This window comes from Anser brachyrhynchus (assembly GCF_964034855.1).
Source record: "Anser brachyrhynchus genome assembly, chromosome: 15".
Classification (NCBI taxonomy): Eukaryota; Metazoa; Chordata; class Aves; order Anseriformes; family Anatidae; genus Anser; species Anser brachyrhynchus.
The window spans coordinates 14428232-14444284 of record NC_137733.1 but is presented as its reverse complement, the minus strand read 5'-3'; the positions used below and the strand labels follow the sequence as shown (position 1 = coordinate 14444284).

Genomic DNA, 16053 nt, shown 5'->3' with positions numbered 1-16053 from the left:
TGCTCAGGAACTTTCTGTGCCTTGGTCTGCCTGTGGGATGTGGTGAGTGAATGCTTTTGCATCACTTGTTTTGTTTTCTTTCTCTATTCTTCCACTTCTCGTTTGCTTATTAAACAAGCTTTATCTCGATCCACAGGTGTTCATGCTTTTGTTTTTCCTTTCCTCTTCCCCTGTCCCACTGGGAGAACGTGGGGTGGGAAGGAGTGTGAGCGACTCTGCGGTGCTTGGTTGCCTACCAGGGTTAACCCACAACAAGTGTGTAGGCACGTTCCCATCGCCGTGTAAATAAATCCATTTGTTAAGCAACGATGTGCAACCCTTTGTTTTTTCCCCTGGAGGAAGGCGGAGAGGGAGTAGGAGTTAGGTGGTACTTGCTTCATGTGGTTTTGTCCCTTCCTTCCCTGCTAGACTGCTGGGGCGTAGAGAAGTGTCCTGGAGAACCGTGACCCCCAGATGAGGGGGAGTTTTTCCTAAGAGAGGTCCTTGCTATGCAATTTTGGTACCCTTGTGAAGATTTAGCTCTTAATGATCTTCTCTTTTGCAAGTAGTAGGATGCTGCTCATTTCCCCTTTCTGTTTTACTGTTAGTGAAAATACATCTGTACCAGTCATTTGCCATTTCAGAGCTTATTTCCATGCATAAGAATTGACAGATTTTCGAAGTCTGTTTATAGGGAACTGCATGAATCAGTTTCAAGAACACACCTATGCTTTCTTCATCTCAGTTCCACGCCCTTTTCTGCTCTAATAAATTCATGACAGGTGGGTTCAAACATGAGCTCCAGCTCCGGTGCCTATTCCTGAACCACTGACATGGAGGACGAAGGTTTAGGCACTTGGATAATCTCCCCAGAAGCGAGCCCTTTGCTTGCTGAGGCACAATTCCTGGTGTGCAATCTTAGAGCTGACTCAGCCACCCCATCCCTCTCCTCTGTGTCATCCGATTTGTGTATGGTCTTCCTCTACGTGGACAGGCTTTGGTTGGCCTCTTGTGCCTGTACCAGCGATGTGATTTAACGAGGTAAATGTTTGCACGAGAAAAAACTGTCTTGGAATACATCTGCTGTGTTCCTTCGGTGTGACAGCAGGGTGAAGAGTACAGTCGTGGCCCTGAAGAATGGTAGTTAATAGCTGTGATTTATATACACAAGTATGAACACAATTATTGGAGACTGTATTTGAGGTCAGGAAGTGGCTGCAAAGAAGGGAGGGGAGAGGAATTCTTTGTAAAGAATGCTGCGTGGTTTGGGTGACTGTCTCAACAGGAGCGTTTGAGGCTACAATGGCCCTTATGTCTATAGGGAAGCCATCAAAATGGACTGAACGTCTGCTTCCTGCAGTGGGTGCTCTGGAGAGAAAGTGCCCATGGGGCATGAGATGTGATTGTGTGATGAAGCAGCGAGCTAGAGCAGGGGGTAAATCCAACTGTCTCAGTTTGACTCTCGAAGTTTTCAGTTCTGCAGCTCCTCCAGCTATTCCTGCGTGTGCTAGTTGGTTTTGTTGCCATGTTTTTGTGGAAGGTCAACTCGTTTAGGGGCCTCTTGTGGAGAATTTTCAGTCTCCACATGGTGTTTCTATTCAGAGGAGTCTAACGCTATATCCAGTTCTTTGATCTGAAAAGGAGCAGTAGGATAAATAATCACAGAAGGGACCTGAAGTGTTGATATGGAGTTATGAGAATCAGAAAATGCAATAGGAAGATGGTGTCTGCCCCAGCAGTTTGGAGGTGCTCACGCTCTAGGATTTTGTTGCAGTTCAAAAATAAACAGCAAGTCCTACCACTGTGGACAGTACCCCTTGCAAATCCTCCTTCGTGGCTGCAGGTCAGCTGCTGATACCAGTAGCTCGTTCCTGCTGTATCCCAACGCCGTAGAGCTCGTGATTGATGAGTTCTGCACAGGGTGTAAAGTGCTGAAGTTCTCTTGCGCTCCAGTGGACTGAGAGTCTCCTACATGCATCTTTTCTGCCTACTTTGGTTTTCCTTTTCCCATTTTCCTTTGGGACGTGTTGATTGTTAAATGGAAACATTCCTTTTCAGATATTTGTGCTGAATGTGGAAGCTGAGGTGCAGGAAAGAGCTTCACAGTTGCTCAGCTGGAATGAGCTGTCTAATATATTTGTACATGTTTTTCTTAGCCTGGAGTTTTGTGATGGTTTGCTTTTCTTCCTTTCAGGCCTAACTGCTCAGCCTATTCAGTCTTGAATTACAGATCTTTTATTGTGATTTAATAGTTCTTAATTTCTTTCAGGTACATTCTGTGGTCCTGCTCCTGACACGGCTCTTTTGCCATAGGGGAAGCCCACGAGGAAGGTATGGAACAGATTGACAGCACAGCTATTTATACAGAGCATTGAAAGCTAGGATATGTAGACCCAATACCTGTATGTTGCCTTCTGAGAAACTTTGGCTCATCTTTAACTTTTCTGTGTCATAGGCTGCCTTTCTGAAGACTGGATCCATTGAACTCAAGGGAAGTAATCCCAGCTGACTTGGACGACTCTAAACCAGGTGACAGCATGCTCACTGGACTAGTCAAAGGTATTATCCCTGTCTACTAAGTCAATAGCTTTGGTTCTAATAATACTTCAAGCTTTGATTTCTACCCTTCAGTGGAAAGAAGGTGGCTTAAAGTTGCTATAGATGGAAAGTAAAGATATTGTCTGAATGTGCTTAAAGCAGAAAGGCAGGAGGCTCATCCTCGTTCTGGGAGGAAACTGTGCATTAAATCCATAGCTAGTTATGATATTTTTGAAGTGCCAGCTGTCAGTACAGTGCCAACAGAGCAATCTGCTCAGTGCTGGCAAGTTTTCTCCCCTCTGTGCCAGTTATGAATGCCATTGACTAGCTAGAAAGGGAAGCCTGCCTACTCTTGTGTTGGAGGCCTGAGAGGTGTGATGAGTGGAGTTGTGCAATGAGTGAAAGAGGGGATAACGAGAGAGGAAATGGAGGAATTCCTCAGGGTGCCATCTGTGATGTAGATTACGAGAGAGGCACAGAGGAAGTAGATTTCTTTTGTGGATTAATTTTGCCAAACTGCAATCAGTGAGCTAACAAGCATTCTGCTTTTTAGGATCATAAAGAGCAATGCAACAGCTAACATGTATTATCAGCAGTGTGCTTACAAATAAGCACTGGAGAAAAATAATGGAATGTATACTTTAAGGTTTCTAGCTACCAACATAAAGGGCAGAAGGGTGGGGAGGTGGCTTGCATCAGGCACAGCTTTCTTTGCTTTCTCATCAGCTTTTCAGTGCTTGCTGATGACTTCCTCATGCTCATTAATAGTGTGCTGAAGGTCAGATTCTAGCTTTCATTTAATAGCAAGCAGGCTATTTCTAGAGGGCAGGAAGAAGTCCTGGAGACCCAGAATATGTTAACTGCTCAGCTCCCAAAGTGGTTTGTGGATAAGTTTTCTGCAGTTTGTTTTTCTCTAAACTTTTGCACTGTTAAGCCAAGTGGGATTCACCCCCTACTGTATCTGCATTATGGAACATTAGGACCTGCATATTTATTGTCATGTTAAATGAAAGCTAAAATAATGATGCACCTTTGAGGCAGAGATAGACTCTGTTGTTTATGAAGTCCTTGAGCCTGAGTCTGTTTTACTGGATATTTGTGTGTGTGGATTTGATTATATATACCAATATTATTTATTTCAAAGTGAAGCTGCAGTAGCAGCAGCTGGCTTTAGACCTGACTGAAACTGTGTTTGATTGCAATCTCAACAAATGAATGTAGTTTCTGCTCCAGAATTTATGATCTGTATGTCTTTTTATTTCATGGAAAATATGAGCTCTACAGCTCGTTTAGTGCTTACTGTTTACTGATATGAATCACTGGAGGACTGTTGTTGCTGTAAAAATAATAATAAAAAAAAAATGAGCCCCACTCTAAGGAAGGAGGACTACAAGGGCTTTAATAGAACAACTGCATTCTAGCAACACACACGGCTCTCTAGCAAAACAACATCAAGTAAATGTGCCATTGTGTTCCAGAACGCTGCACAGGTTCTGAGCTCTATAGGTTCCATATAACAAAACTTCTAAACTCCAAATTTAGTATGGAGATAGCAGTTCACTTGCTAAAAATGTATCCTTTCATCATCAGTCAGTTTTAAGTAAATGAATTGATTGCATTGCTAATCTGTTCGAATAAAAATTGCATTTTTGACTCAATTTTTATAACTGATGTCCCATAATTGCAGCTGAGAAATACTTTTCATGGTATCAGTCCATTCCAGAAGTTATACTTTCTTCTTTGCAAATGTTAGCAATGTTTCCTTTATGGAAAAGAACTGCAGGCTGTAATGGTGAATGTTAAAGTGGCTTCTAAAACCTATGCACAGAAAAAAGATAGCAGGTATGTCATTTCATACCGCAATCTGTAAAATTTCACTAAAATGGATCTTGCTGTGGGCTACGTTCCATAGAAGAAATCCCAGCACCATGGAAACAACGAGCAAAACTGTAGTTTCATTGGAGGCAGAATCTTACATTGTCCTTTTTAAGGTAGGGTTTTCAACCTTGCTGCCCTCCTGGCTGGTCCGTACTGCTTCCAGCTCTGGCTGTATCCATTTGCTCCTCTGCTTTTATCCATATCCTCATCCATTTGCTTCCAAAGGTCCTGAAAGCAGATAAAAAATTAATGTAAATAATGGAGAGGAAGCTGAAAGATGTAGGAGGTCTCCCTGCAAAGCTCTTCCTTAAGGTGATGCCAGATTTAAAAAAAAAAAAAAAAAAAGTGCTTGATCCTAGTATTGTATATGCCTGTCATATGACTGTAGCCACACTGACTTTAAAAGAAGTATTTCTGACTGAGACTGGTGTCACTGAGGACGGGTTAGGTTTGGGTGTGTATATGCGTAGTGTAAGTAGAGGGAGAAAGAAAGAATCTTTGTTACTTTTTAAGTTACTAAAACTGGATTTTTGGCAGCGATTATATTACTTGATTCCAGCAAAGAGTCTAGCTTTTTGTTACTAGTTTACTGGGTTTTATTTTTGAAATGAAGAGCCAAAGGAAGCTCCTTAGTTTTACTTCTTGGTTTGTTTCCAGTCTGTTACATGGCTACACCATGCAAACAACAAGTGCAGTGGATCCATTTCTCCTAACAGCACAACTTTTCTTGCTTTAATTACATACAGATAGATCTTTGGGTTTCTAGTTTGGCAAAAGCTGACAGTAATGCTTATCCTGTGTAAGGTTTGTCGGAACTCCTGCAGGTTGAAGTGGTATGACTGGGAGAACCAGGGCTTTGGAACAAATTGAGATTTTATATTCAAGATGTCTGTCTAAACAAGAGTACAAAACCTACTGCTTTGTTGCTTAAGCTATAAAATAAAACTGGCGTGCTTTCCCATTCAGGTACCTGCTTGCACCCTCTCCAGTTTACCTTGAGATGCTGTTGCAATTTATTCAGTGTCTTGACGAGCTCACTGTTATTCCTGTTGGCACGATCCACTTGGATTTCCATTTTGTTCTGGTCAGTTTCCATCTCCTTGAGCCTAAGTGCTTCAGCATGCCCTGTCACTTCAGTCTCCAGACTCACCTGCAGAGACGGGATTGCATGCTGGTGATTTTCTGCGGAGTCCAGTGAAGCATATGGTGCAACATTCTGTTATGTTGAGTCTAATCCAGCCTTAGTATCACGTTATTGCCCACCGACTAACAAAAACACAGGAGCTTTCCAAACCTGTTCATAACTGTGGTACCAGAATTTTGAACCAAGCCATTTATGAACGCATTTTAAATAGAAGATCGTGACAGCTTTCAAATGGCAGCTTTAACCTGAAGCAGTTCAAGCTGAATGCAAATCAGTTTACTTTATTCAGCCTGTAAGGAAATATGCAACAGAAGGATGAATAAATACCCTTTGTAGGGTTATACACACACCACCTTCTGGTGGAAGGTGGGCAGTAGGCATTGGACCTGCCTGCAGTTCTCACATCTGTACCACAGGGAAGACTCTGCCTCCTCCAGTGCCACCTGCAGTTCATCCTTCTCAGTCTCCAGTCTCTTTTGCAGCTCATGAACGCTGTTCCCTCCCTTTCCCAGCTGATTGATTAGAACCTTAATTTCCTCTAGGGAAGAAAACAGATATTTCATATGATAGGTTTATTTCAGGACCGTGAACTTTACCAAGTGCACCAGACAGATTCTTTGAATGGAAATGGCATGAAATGGTTCCAGTCACTTTACATTAGCTGCCCTTTTTTTCATTGCTAAATATTATCCTGGATTTCTGAATGAGCCACACTAGCTGCATGTGTTTGTGGAGGCGGAAGAATGAAGCCCATTAAATCACGAGAAATTTCTTCCAGTTTTTAACCCAGCCTTCCCCTCTCCCCCTTTCGGATGGTTGCTCATACAAAATGGAAATGGGACTCCGCATCATCTCTGTACAGCAGAGTGCGGCTCTCTGCCAGGTGATGTAGGACAGAGCAAAGGGTTGGGGGAGATAGCCCAGAAAGCACTGGGTCTGTGCCAGAGAGTCCATCACTGTTTTCTGGTGGCTGCAAGGGCAGCAGATTGTAGCATCTTCTAAATATTTACGGTGTCATCTTTCAGCCCCCTGTAGGAGATCAATTTTTGTAATTTACAGAAGTTAAAAGAAAAAAGGCAGCTGCCCTCCCTGTACAGTAAGTGGGGGAGAAGTGATGCCAAGAGGGAGACTCTGTGCAGGAGTTTAACTGACTTCCTTTGAACTGATTTCTGGAGACGCCTAATTCTCCTCACTGAGGTTAAAGGGAGCTTCATCTTCTTAGAGTAAAGGTGGTGATTGTAAATAGTCCTTTAAGTGAATTGCTCAGAATTAGGGAGAATGCTGGTAGCTGGGTTGGGACTGCAGCCTCTTTCGGATTTAAGTCTAACGATGTAACCTGTTTATTATCACCTTACGTAGCGCTCTAGTGATGATACATGGCCCAGCTTGGAGTGATGAGAGTGATGACCTCCTAGTATAAGAGTGAGTACAATCAAGCTGCTATCGTGATCGTGCTTTGGGGGTTCAGAAAGGATCTTTCCAAATGTTATCCCAAGAGTCAGTTCCTGGAGGCAGTACACAGGCGACTGTTAGTATCTCGGGTGAACTGGGTGGCGGGGTGAATGCAGACCCAGTCCCAAGAGCAGAATCTAACCTGTGACTTCAGCGCTTCTAATGTATGTTCCCAGAGCATGAAAGCACTGCTAGAAATAAGAAAACTGGAATTGGTGCTAGAAGATACCACAGGAGATTAAGGAATAGCTAAGTAGGAATCAAATGGCCAATGATTTACAAAGGTTTTTAATGTCAAGCCAGTACTTACCATGAAGGGCCATGTTCTTTCTTCACAGATTCCAGATGCTCCAAGGGTTTTTCACAGACACTCTTAAGCTCAGAATTTCCAGTCAATGTACATTCCTTCTGTGAAATATTCACTTCCACCTGCAGCTCTTCATATTTTTTGTTGCCATTCTGCCAGCATCTTATCAAAGGCTCTCTGCTTCTTGTCCTCAGCAGCACAAGCGGCGTTGGCCTGGAAGGATAAAGCCAAGCATTCACTGGACACAAGTTTTCTTTACACTTCACTTCTCTGCGTGTCCTGCCAGCTAGTCGCAGTTAAATTGGCAGCCGCTCTAATGACTGGCAGAGTTTCTCTTGGTCACTCTGAATGGGTGATTAAAATGTTTACAAGGCTTTCTTTCCTCACCATTAGGAATTTAACAAGATCACCCAGTTCCCATCAGTGTGATAGTCTTCCTTGCTCCTGTGGTTATAATGATGCTGCTGTGGAGCAAATGTTTCCCACTTCAGATATTCCTTGTGCAGATGTGCTGTTAGTAATTGCCTGGGTTGATTAGTGTGACTCTATTTCAAAGACGATTCAGTTACAAACAAGATGTTATTCAGGACTATTTTAGACCATGTTTAACTGCTTGTCATGAAGGGAAAGAATAAAGGTACATTTTTCTTTCCTAGGAGCTTTTAATCACAAATATTCTACATATCTTTATGATCTGCACATGCGTTCAGATACCATGGTGATAAGCACACCACAGGAACCAAAGAATAAAGGACTGCTTCATTAAAGAAAGTGATGGTGAAACAGATTTTCAGCCCAGTACTGTAATGCTGTATGTGGGATTGTCAGCTCTTGAGACCTGTTCTAAAGCCAACTGCAGTCATTGGCAGAAACCCAAGGACTTCAGTGGATTTGGAGCAGCCTTTGTGCCTATTTTAAGTAACATTTTTATTCAAATGTCCCACAGTTGCACTGCTATTCATGCTCTTACACTAGCACTAGCAAGAGGAGAAATACTAATTTAATGAAGGAGCATTCATTGCTGGTGTTTAAACTACATGTTGTTTAGATCTGCTTTGAGTGTGGTAGTTAATAACCAGTGGCCAACCCACTGGTACTGCAACACTGCAAAGTTCAAAGCAGGATATCATTATCCTTAAAAAGAAGATGAATACCTTGCCTTGCAGTTAGGGAGGGCTTTTGCTTCAGCTGCACTCTTGTTTCTGGAAGACAGTTAATGAGTTTACAAGAAGCATGCTGAGTGCTCCTAGGAATTTGCTGCGGCTCTCGTCTAGGTTTATTCATGAGGTGATAAATCTTAGCCTTGCTTCTCATGGCCATACAGATTACTGTGACATTTGATAGAGAGATCTTAAAATACTGGGAAATAAGGGATCCGTGAGTTAACAGAAAGACTCCAGCACCAGATCTTGCTCATCAGGCTTGTGCTGGATGCATTCTTGAATGGCTGGCTTTCTTGGCTTTTCCAGGTTGAGTGAGGTTCTCCGCTTCTGTCTGAAGCCTCTGCTTAGTTTTCTCTGGGCTGCCAACACAGGCTTGGACTGATTCAGCTGTCTGCTCTGCTTCCTGAAGCCTCACAGCCGACATTGTCCTGAGGGAAGGAGGGCAGAAATATCTTGGTGAGTAAGTAGCTCATGGAGTGAGGAGTAGTAAAAGTCAGAAGCTGTCACCTCCTTGGGCGCTATTGCTGTTTTCACCGGTAATCTTGGAAGCAATCTCAGAAAAGGGAATGAAAACTGCTACTGGGTTGTGGCTGGATCTTCCCTTCCATGGGTGGATGAGACAGATCAGGCTGCAGCTCAGCTCTTTGTTGCTGGATTGTTACCTAGTGATAGACTCTTCCACTTTCCATTCAGATATCTCAAGGACTGGGATAGTGTCAAAGAGCAAAGCAGCTTCCCTCCCTGTGAATATCTGTGGAACTCTGTACTAAGGCAGAGATGTAGGAGCTTATTTTGTCTCAATTTGTTTCAGGCTCACAGTGAAGCCCCCCAGGTGTCTTAATAGCAACAGGAGCTAGGACTATGTGAAAGCATCTTTATGTTAGGTCTGTTAGAGAGACTGTTAGAAAGATTGGCTGAACTTCTAGCCTATAATACCAGATCTCGAAGTCCAGGTTGTAATGGATTTAATGTGCTTTGGTGCTTTCTTTATTGTTAGGAAATGCTAGTGGCTTTTGTAGGGCTGTTGGAGTAAAGAAAGGCTATTCAATCGTTTATTGGAAAGGTTCGGCATTGGTTTTCTTTTGTTAGCATACAAGTGTTAGGTCTCAATAGTCCCTGCTTGTTATTGCAAGTATTTAGTTTTTCTTTTCTCTTAGCCAGAGCATTGTACTTCCTTTCTCTCTTACCAAGTTGAGTTCTAACAGATCACATCTGTAAGCTGTGACTCAGCAGCTAAACTAAATAATAAACCACCTTAAGTCCTGTCCCATTCTTCCTGAAAGCTGAGTGCTCACCTTGTTTCTTCCAGCTCTTTGGCTCTTGTATTTAGCCTTCCAGATTGTGATTTCAGTATTGAGTTTAGAGACCAGGAACCACGGTTCACTTTGCCCTCCTCCTTCTCTTCCAAATGTGCTTTCATCAGGTCCAAGTCCTACTTGGAGTTGGCCAGGCTTACTGCAGCAGCCGTGCAGGATTTGAGATAGTGCAGCCATTCCTATGCATCTGTCTGGTTGGATTATGAATGCACTGACCTCACTGCCCTGAGCTGGAGTGTTACACTTGAACAACTCAGTTCTGGACCAGCTAGAAACATTTCAGGTTTCAAAATGTCTTCCTGGTCAGGAGCCAAGCGTCTGTTCTCCGTACCTGCTTTTCTTTTTTTTTTTTTTTTTTTTTTTTTTTTTTACTGTACTGCAGTGAATTGAATTGAGTTCATATAACTGAAAACAGAACTTGGCTTGTCATCATCACTGTTTTCTCTGCAAGTATTTCAAAAGAATTATGACAGTAAACCCATTTGGTGATTGTTCTGAACACAGAGAGAATTCTTGCCAAGCTTTTGATATGCAGGTGCAGCACTTGAATTATTCTTTGGAGATAAAGAAAAATTTCCAAGGCAGACATGTCAGGCAGAGACTTGAAATACTGATACATTTTGAGCCAAACACGCGTGACCTATGCAAATAAACTGCTGTACAATCCACTGAACAGACACTGGACCGAGAATCAAGAGGTGTGTGTTCTGCTCTTTGCTGCTGACTCACGGGAGGCTGTCTTATTTTCATATCCATACAAGGCTCATGCCCCCACACACCCCCACCAAGATTAGCTGGTGACAAGCCCAGAGATTAATTTGGATGAGAAAGTTTCCCTTTGCGAGAGCTGAAACAAAAGATTTGTTTCTCTGAGGTGGGGAGCGTGCAAAAGAGCAGGCACTGCACGTCCCACGGTATCAGCATCCTGTGCAGGCAGTTGGTGGTCCCCAGAACCTTTGACTTTTCATCCAGCTGTCCCTTGAAGTTACATACTGTACCTGAGAGTTGAGAGGGATCTTCATGTGGACAATCTGGTTAATCTAGGCCAGATCTTCCTTGTGTTCCTCGCTCATCTGGCTGTTTCCAGCTGAGGGAAAAGCTCACAGGGAAGCAGGAGAGGAATTAATTCAATCTGACTTGAGAGAAAGAAAAGCGAAGGTAGAAGGATTGGGCAGATTTGCTAAAGGAGGCAGAGCAGGGCTGCCAGAGTTACAAGAAATGCAGGGGTAGAGTAGGACCCAAGGGAAGTAACATTGCACAAAGCTGTCAAGGAATTTACCTTGGAGCCTGATGGCATTAATTTCAGCTTGGCTCTTCTCCGCCTCAGCCAGCCGGGCTTTGGCTTCAGACAGGTTATCTTCCAGCTTGTGAACATGAGTCTGAGTTCAGCTGTAGGAGAAGGCAGTCATATGATGCTGAGTAAGGCTTGAAGGGCCAAAATATCCTCCCTCCGTTGCAAGCTCAGTTTATTCCTGTTGGTTGTAATTATAAAGGGATGACTAATAGGCAGGGGGAGTGCAAATTGTCCTAATCTTTAGCGAGGGGGATGCCTGCTCCATCAGCCAGGGTGGGCAGTGCTCAGTGCTAGCCTGCAAACGGCTGCTTTCTGCTGGCAGCTTTCTCACCCTGCAGAGAGCTGGATTCTGCCTCGCACTGCTGGCTGCACTGGTGGTTGGAGAAACTCCTTCGTGTCCTCTCCCCCTGGATTTCTGCAGAGTGCTAGCACCGAGGACACTGATCTCTGCTTTCATGACCTCTTTGTCCATCTCCAGCCTGGCCTTCACTCAGGGGTTTCTCCACAAGCTCTGCCATCCCAGCCACAGCATCCGTGTGCTTTCTGCACGGGGTAGAGGCTGTGGCCTCGCTCAGCAGGACTGCCTCCTCAGCTCAAGGAGCAACTTCAGCAGCCCAGCTTCCTGCTTGCAATTCTGTCAAAGCTGAGAAGGGGCCAAGTATGTGTTGTCAGCTGAGGTCTGGCAGCCCTAGAGCCTCAGTAAGGCTCTCGGGGATGCTTTGGAAGAAAGGCTTCTGGAAGCCTTTTATTTAGTTTTAATAGGCTCTTTATTTGGGACAAATCCCATCTTTGGTATTACTCCATTAGCAGGTTAGTGAGTGGTATCTTCCAGAAAGATTAACCATTTCTAGGCCTTACTGCTAAAGCAGAGTTTTCTCCAGACTGTGGGTCATGTATTTCCCGTGCAAAACAATAGAAAATAGACCAAACAGTCCTGCCTTGTATTTTTACAGTGTGCTTCTGAATTGGGAACCTTCTAATAAATCTCGGATCACCTTCCCCTGCAAGATCTGGCCTGCTTATGAGCATGGAGAAACCGCTGAAGAAGTGTCGTCTTTAGAAAGTCCCAGTGACATGTCTGTGTCTGAGGAAAACAAGATGCTCAGATGCTGGTGTATGGGAAGCTGTCTGACCTTGGGGCAGTTGTTGCAACACCAGCCTCTTCCACGCAGTTGGTGAGATCATGGGGCAGATCCTTTCCTTGCTTCTCCACCTAGTGGAAAAGTGTGGAAGAAATTCTCTGCCAAAGAGCCTATGCGTACTTAGAAGCATACCCATTTTGGAAACTGTGGCAGTGTGAGGTATAATCAGAGGGGGGAACGGGAATTCTCAAATGCAGGCCTCTGATGAACATTGCTGCTTCTTCTGTCACCGGACAAGATCCTCTACCTCCGTTTTCCCGTCTGTGCAAGGTGTCTAACAACGCTGACCTATCTCCTGATATGGTTGAGAATTAATTAGCTAGCATTTCTAAAGTGAATTGGAATGGAAATGTTACTTATTATTGATGCTATCAATCTGTATTAGTCATTAGAATGTGTTCAGAGCATTATATTAAAATATAACCTTTTTGGGACTAAATTACCTTCAGGCTTTTCCATTGTTAATGAATCTGATTATATATTTAACATCCACATCCTGGCAATTTGCTGAAGATTTATTAGAGTAGATCCATCCACCACTATAAAACTGTAAAAGTAGGTGGAGTGAGTTGATGGCTGAAGCCCAGAGAAATGCCCATTTTCCTCAGCCTGCTGCACTCCTACTGGTGGGGCAGACCTCCGCAGAGCAGCTGCCTTCTTCAGAGGCTCCTGTGAAAGAAGTAGTGTTTGCAGTTTTTAACAGTAAGTTTGCATAGGCTGAAGCTGGAGTTCAATATTGCCCATCTTTCCTGGGGAATTCTGTTTTTTAATTAGTAGTTTCGTGTCTTTAGGCCTTTTCAGAGATTTAATCACTTCCCTTTGGAGTTTTTTCTTCCTTAGAAAGACGCTGCTACCTGTGTTCTTAACAGCACGCTTAGTTTCCAGCTCTTCAATATATAGGACTGGAGAGCACACCACAAGCACAGCAGTGTCTACAAGCAAGAGATGCAAGAGAAATTTGTGCAAATGCAAACAAGAGTCTTAATTTCTTCACTCTCCTCTCTATATGCCTGGCAGGTCGACAGGATTTTTTTTTTTTTTCCTGGGAGAGATCTACAGCTGGGAATACTCAGCCAAGAAAATGGGAAAGGCCTGGCCATGTGTTCCAGGAGACAACTGCTGTTATCTGCAGTATGGTTAGCTTCCTGTATTGTGTCGGGATTTCGCCATCAGGAATATAATCAAGCTGATTTGGTGACTTGTGGGAAATAGAGGCTCGTTCGTAGAAATTGCTGCAATGTAGGTTTGTGGGTCATTTTTTTTTTTTGTTGCTGAGTTTTCAGTTGAGTATTTGGGCACTGAAATATACTGGATGAAAGAAATATTTGAATTCAGAATGTCAGCACTTTGCTTACTTTGGGCTGAGGTCCCCTTTTTGGTTTTATTTACCACTTTTTCTTCCATGGTGAGCAGAAGAGTGCTTTGCAGGAGCTGCTATGGAGGAGGGGAGGTCAAGATCTACCTAAGGAAAAATAAACAGTGTATCTCAGCTGGTTCTATTGCTTAAGGTTTTACTGGGTGATCGGCTCCATTTTAACAGGATAGGTTTAAAAGCACCCCAGAAAGTGGGATCATCTGTGTGCACCTCTGAAGGGCAAACACCAGCACTTAATTTTTTTTTCTGTCCACACTTAAGCGTTCCAGCGATCTTGCTCTGAAGCACAAGTATCTTGTACTCCCTGTGGAGCTCTGTGTTAGGATTTATGTCAGCAAGTCTTGCTGGTATGTATTAATGATTTTACATGTTACAGTAGATATTTAGCTTTTTAACTAGGTAGATTAGTGGTTTGGATAATATGTAGTTGTAAATTTGTATTCTGGAAAGTTAATTTCTAAGGGGAGGCTTGTCAGAGAAGTACTGGCAGACCCATCACTAAAGTAATCAATAGTGACACTAAAATAAGTTTAATTTGTGACAATATTTTGCATTTCTAAAACAATTTTTATCTGAGGATCATAAGGCCTTACATAAACATGAATCAGTTAAGCCTCATAACTTCCTGGTGATTATACACATTTTATATGTGGGTGACTGTGGAAGATGAATTATGAATATCAGACAATGAGTCAGAGAAAAACTTAAGAACAAAATCCTGTATTTCTGATTTGGCTTGTCTGAACAACTGAACTGTATTTCTGCTTGTTGCTACATTAACACTGAAGAGATCAGGGTATGACCATGGATTTTCCTAGTGACTTTCTGGTCCAGCAACTTTACAGGTGTGGGGAAACACCAAGTCTACGGAGCACAGAGTTGGATGTGAAACTAACACTGTCCTGGTAATGGGCTGGAAAACAAACAAACAAACAAAATAGATTTACCTGAGGTGCTTCCTGAAAGCAGAATGAGCTTTGAACATGCATTTTCAATAGGCCTTGAGGGACTTGGTCCAGCACTGACTATTTTAGAAGAATCTAGCTCACTCTCAGCAATTCACAAAGCTCTTTCGGGCAGTGGCACAAATTGGCAACACTTTGCTGTGCTGCCATGAGTTAATACCTAGAAAAACACAGTTGCCTTCCTGTTTGTGCAGCAAGCTGTGGTCTCTAAGCAAGCAGACAATGATTTTTTTCTTTTCCCTAGACGGGGAGAATGAGCGCTCCATTTTTCTTTACTCTCTCCCGGTTATTTCTGCCTGATGAACTTCCTCCAAAGCGCTCTCGTTCTTTTGGAGTTTAGTGACTGAGTCATTCTGAGCAGAGATCTGAAGCCAGAGTTCAAACTCTGTGGTCTAATGCCTGCAGGCAGGGAAGGGAACATCACACAGGTTTCATGGATCTCACAAACTATTTGCAGCATCAGGACAAAATGTCATTGGAAACTTGTATTTCTTTCTAAAGAATTTGAAATTCAGTTAATAAATTCTGAAACATATGAGACATCTGTGAGTTTAACATCCTGTGGATGTTAACACTGACTTCAGAAGAAGCAGCAGACAGCCACATGGTTGCTATAGTACAGATTTAAAACTTCTCCAGTTACATTAAATGAAAACCTATTCAGGTGCAGAAGAGGCAGAAGTATTCCCTAAGGCAAGGTGGAGAGCAGTTACTGGCTGTGGAGGAGGAGGGGCATTTTGTAAGCAGAGGCTTATCAGCACTGCCATGTAAAAGTGGGTGTAATTAGTAAAGAATGTAGAGGAGATGCTGCTGTCTTTATGTAGAGGGATCCCTAGAAATTACTATGAAATTACTACTACTGTGGTGGTAAAAATGTGAAGTGTAGAATTAAATCTGTCTCGAGCCTGAGGTACCGGAAGACAGTATCAAAAATTGTGGGGAGATAGCTGAGTGAATCTGAGCATCCCAGAGGGTGTTCCCTCTGGTGGAGCCGTAATAGTTGTCAGGGTTCATTTCTTTGGACAATGAGAAAGGGGGGAAGAAAAAAAAATAATAGTAATAACAAACTGTCGTGCTTCATACATGCATTTCCTTCTTGGTTTTAGGCCAAGGTGGTCTCCAGCCCTTCAAAGTCACATTTCAAGTCACTGAGCTCATCTTCCAGCATCTGTGTGCTACTACTCGTGACAGCTCTGTCATAGCCGGGATTTGGCTCGGTAGGTCGGTCTTTTTTTTGTCATTTGTCAATTTTGTCATTTTTGTCATTTTTGTCATTTGGGGCAGGCACTCCTCAGCACCCAAGAAGTTCTCTCATTCTTTATGAAGGGATGGGAATCCAGAATGCATCCCATGAAACATCTTGCTGTCTGTGGCAGGAGTTGCAGCAGCAAGCCTCTATTTGCAAGAAATGCAAGGTTTGCCTCGTTGGCAGAGTTTATTGAAGATTTCTTTAACATAACTAGTCATAAATGATCTGAATCTCCGTGACTCAGACCACAC

The 16053-nt window shown here is 43.1% G+C and overlaps 2 long non-coding RNA genes across 5 annotated transcripts in view; one reads left to right on the top strand and one right to left on the bottom strand.

Moving 5' to 3' along the window:
• The window catches only part of LOC308178578, a 32677-nt gene that overhangs the window by 3841 nt on the left and 12783 nt on the right, over positions 1–16053 (top strand). The window contains exons 2-9 of one of the 2 annotated variants that reach the window (XR_013939833.1): positions 2249–2310; positions 2435–2538; positions 5362–5479; positions 6899–6961; positions 8768–8917; positions 12025–12246; positions 13850–13935; positions 15660–15770. This is a non-coding gene — a long non-coding RNA (uncharacterized lncRNA). The remainder of the gene's footprint in view (positions 1–2248; positions 2311–2434; positions 2539–5361; positions 5480–6898; positions 6962–8767; positions 8918–12024; positions 12247–13849; positions 13936–15659; positions 15771–16053) is intronic. The other variant, XR_013939832.1, reaches the window with a different exon arrangement.
• On the bottom strand, positions 3410–12009 carry LOC308178579. Of its 3 annotated transcripts, none has more exons than XR_013939834.1 (4): positions 11057–12009; positions 7302–7511; positions 5390–5545; positions 3410–4623 (listed from the first exon to the last, which is right to left on the bottom strand). It is a non-coding gene; the product is annotated as an uncharacterized lncRNA (long non-coding RNA). The 3 variants fall into 3 exon arrangements; XR_013939835.1 differs by lacking the exon at positions 11057–12009 and adding an exon at positions 8453–8753; XR_013939836.1 differs by lacking the exon at positions 11057–12009 and having other exon boundaries at positions 7302–8201.